Source organism: Acanthopagrus latus, chromosome 11 (assembly GCF_904848185.1).
Source record: "Acanthopagrus latus isolate v.2019 chromosome 11, fAcaLat1.1, whole genome shotgun sequence".
NCBI lineage: Eukaryota > Metazoa > Chordata > Actinopteri > Spariformes > Sparidae > Acanthopagrus > Acanthopagrus latus.
In genome coordinates this window covers 18,263,944-18,268,212 of record NC_051049.1, presented here as the reverse complement: position 1 = coordinate 18,268,212, position 4,269 = coordinate 18,263,944, and the positions used below count along the sequence as shown (strand labels likewise).

The window sequence follows — 4,269 nt, the reverse complement described above, 5'->3', positions numbered from 1 at the left end:
ATCCAATTAGCAGCATAAATGTGACCAAAGACTGTTACTGCAACACCATGAGTAACTTGCATATTTACATTTGTTTAAGTTAATTTTCTATTTCTCTCTTTTCACAACATCTGCTTAGGTTTTGGCACAAAAACACTTCAAACAATCAGGTTTTTGGCTTAAAATACCTTTCTTGGTCCCTACTAGCACGGCTGTAGATGGCCCAATGTCCCGTCAGAAATATCTGATATGACTGGAGACTGTCCTGAAGGCTCCTTAAAGATGTCCAATTTGTTAATTAACTCCAATGTCAACACAGTCATTTGTCAAAAGCATTCAGTCTTGTAAAACGTATAAATATTGAAACGCAGGCTTGAACTGTTGTCACTGGCTTGGTACATAGCCTATGACAGGTACGAATAAGAACATATCGTGCTGACATCCTGCTAACATTACACGGTGACTGGGATGCACAGGGACCTGCAATAATCTTTGCCCTTTTGGGAAAGTGGGAACAGTTGAGAACAGTAGCAGCATCTTTAAAGCTGATGTGGTGTTGTTGTTTGCAAGCAGTTACTTACTGACACATCCAACAGCTGCGGCACAACATTAATATTTATTTCATTCACTTGTGCTTTCGGTCAACTAATGAATGTAAGTCTCGTATTCAGTCTCTCCTTGTTTTGTGTTAACTAGCCGGTCGCTAACCTTGTCTGATGCTGCACATGTGATTTGCAGCAGCAGTACATTTTTAGAGCCTTGTTCTTTGAGAACCACTGCCTGCTGTGGCAGAATGCAATGCTGTGAGAGATGAGAAAAACAAAACAGTAACGTTGCGGGCATCCAGACTGCGGGCTGAGACTGATAACTCTCTGACTGAAGGGGTTCATCATAATGCGAAGCCATTTTCATATTGTCTTCTGATAGGTATATATATTATAAATATATAAATCATAGAAACTGTGAGTAATTTTCATTTGCAAGAAAACCCCAAACTTAAGTAAGTCTGTCACTTATACGTTGTTGCTATCCATGAAAGTTGACAAAGGTGATAACATTTGCAGTGGAGAGGACAGATGAGAAAATAAATGTTTTGGGGCAGCTTTGTCGTTGTATCCCCCGTGGTGCAGCAGAGAGCAGATCTCTGTCTGGGGTCACAGCCACCGCTGAGAGCACACCTGGCAGCACAGATACAGTCATTTCTCCACTAGAGAGTGGAGGTGTGTGTGTGTGTGTGTGTGTGTATGTGTGCTGGAAGGAGAGATAGTGACAGGGAAACAGAAGAAGTTAGGTGTGTGTCAGTGTTAGAAGAAGGTGAGAGAAAAGGCAAAAGGCTGGAGGAGATTGTGTATGCGTGTGCATATGTGTGTGTCTGTTTGCTGAATATTTAAATGTAAGACAAGCTGAGGCTCAGAAATAGCTTGTAATATATGTAGCACAGAGGATGACAGTAAAGGAGAATCTGTGAAACAGGGACACGTCACTTCGCTAGTGACTACAGCTCTGCTGCTTTGTGCATTTTCAGACAATCTTTTTCCTTTAATTGGGTATTTGCTGTTGAGACAGGATGTTGTGACAGGACATGACAGAATGATGGAGCAGTTTCAACGTTTTGTGGAAACTATTACAAGCCTTTTATACGTGTTGACAAGTGTTGGGAAAATACACATCTTTCTTTCCAAACGCTGGATGAGATGGTCGATCCCTCTTTCATGTCTGTGTGTAGAGTATGGAGAAAAGGGATTGGAAAAAAGAGGAAGATAAAGATGCTGGTATATGCATTTTTCCCCCTTTTTGAAAAAGTCAGACTATGTATTTCCCCCTGCTCCCCTCTAGCGCTATACTTATAGGTCATTGCCTTTATGTCAGATATTGACTGCGACTGACATACCCGAGCTGACTATGCACCACATCAACAAATCAGAAGACCAGTTCCACCCAGGCTATCATTAGCAGTTGATGACAAAGCATCAGATGGTATATTTAACAAAATACATTGAGCAACATGTCCAAACAGAAGCACCAATATAAAGTCATTTCACAGCTGTTGATAAGCACAGAAGCCATCTTCAGGGGACGCTCTTCTAAATTATGGGCATGAGTGGTTTTGACCTTTTCATCTCACTCTCAACAAGAGAGCAATGATACAAATTTCAAAAAATCTCAAACTGTTCCGTTACTATGATATTCTTCTTTTCATAGTCACAAGCATCAGCAGTTTTCACATTCTTTCTCCCTCCCCACACTCTTCTGGTGGATCTAAATCAGGAAGCACTTAACCACAGTTGTCGGACCCACAGTTGACATCAACGGGGCAAGTGCCTGAGGACCCGGTTCAGCACCTTGTGGCACTCCACTGTCACCAGTTCCAGCGCCAGGTCAGGCGTCAAAGATATCGCAGGACACTTTAATGGAAAAGGATAAATCTTTCATAAAGAGACATTTCTTAAGCTCCGAGACGTCCCCCTGTTCTGTTGTGCAAATGCGAGTGACCACTGTGACAGTACAAAACAGTGGAAGAGTTAAATTCACAGTGGATTGATGCAGACACCTTGACATTTAATCCCATTTAGCAAGCTTCTAATTGAGTGACTAATGTTTCCCATTTAATGCTCAGGCAGAAAAATGTATCATACTTTGTTCTGTCGACACCTAAATAACATCTCACACAAATGTCACTGGCTTCCATTAACCATTTTTTCACAGTAATGCAGAGGGCGAATTTAAAAAACATGATAATATTCTCCCTGATTCTCTCTACTATGCTAACAGGTATTTTAAAGAATGGAGAAACCCGTCAAGCTTTTCCTAAACAGTAGCAAGTGTGAGGCTGTCAGTTAAGCTGAGGTTGGCAGGGCATGCTGATTATCTGTGTGACCTGCATTGTTACAGCCATAGCCATTCTGAGTCTTCACACTTGTTCTCATTCATAATGAATACAGACGGAGCTGCAATATTAATAAGCCTCAGAGCCTTGGGCGCTGGGTTTATTTAAGGATTCAGATTATGAGGACAATGGAGGTGTCAGGATCCATGTGAGTGTGTACATGGTTGTAGTTATGTTTTTCATTCACATTTATTTTTAATAACGTGATGGAAATGTCATAGATTTGATCCCCTGACCACTGTGGCCCTTATGATTGGCCTCATGCAAGATACAAAACACCTATCCATTCATCCCTGGTTCACAAATCTAATGAAACATTCGAGACCTCCATTGACAAAAATGGCCATGACCAGTGAAACCTTAACTTTTCTTGTTTCCATGGTAAAAATTAAAAATGTTTTGCATCAATACTTCCAGACAGTTTACACAGTTCCCCCCAAAATGCTTCTCCTTGGTGCTGATAAATCGTATTAGATAAGGGGCTCTGAGAGCACCGAGACAGTTTAGAGTGTGAAAAAGTGCATTAAGCATTGAAGCTGATGCAACCGAAGTGTGGAATTGAGGCAAGCCTATGACCCAATCTCATTTGAATTCAAGAGCGACTTATCTTCTAAGAGCTCTTGAGAAAAAATAATGCCGGCAAACTCTAAGAGCTTTACTCAACAGTAGTCTAGAAAAAGCACAAATAATTAGCAGGGGTTTCTTATTAAATGTGTCAGGCAATCAAATGGTGGGTAATATTACATCACAAATGTGGTTTTAAATTATAGGCTATAATTTCAATTATTAGACTGCTAATCCCTCAAACAACCAGGCAGCAGCATCACAGCAGGTCGGCCAATTTAGCATATTCTACAGTGCTGTTAACAGGTGCTTTTTTCCATCAAATCTCATTTCAAATGTGCTTTATTTGAATAGAACAATGAATGATAGTTTGTTGTAGCCTCAAACTATTTGACTGATTGATGTAATGGACCTGGATATCATCAAAGATGCTGTCCTATCTGGACCTGGACCTGTAATGAAAGTTATAATATAATTAGACAGTTATTATCATTGGAGCATTTCTAGCCTTTATGGCACCAGTGGCCTGTAGTCATATGTCTGCTGCAGTATCACTATCTGAGCAGAGCACATTAGTGTAAGCTGTGCAACTTTTAACTTTCTGTGCTTCATGTAGGTGTAGCTCACTTTATGTTTTACTAGGGTGTAGTCATTTTAAGTTGTGTATCTTTCATTACTTCAGACTATCTTCTCACATGACATGGTGACAATATGGTATTTGCCAGTGAATACATTTACAGTACTCCTGCCTTACCCATGTACTGGGTCTGTTGGCAGACTGGGTAGGGTATTCTAGATAAACATACGCAAGTAATGCGCTTAACTATTCAAACAAATAA

General features: G+C 40.5%; 1 long non-coding RNA gene across 1 annotated transcript in view; it reads left to right on the top strand.

Moving 5' to 3' along the window:
• Nucleotides 1–2,371, top strand: part of LOC119028746 — a 36,558-nt gene extending 34,187 nt beyond the window's left edge. The window contains exon 3 of the long non-coding RNA XR_005077786.1: nucleotides 2,248–2,371. This is a non-coding gene — a long non-coding RNA (uncharacterized LOC119028746). The remainder of the gene's footprint in view (nucleotides 1–2,247) is intronic.
• Nucleotides 2,372–4,269: the final 1,898 nt, after the last annotated feature.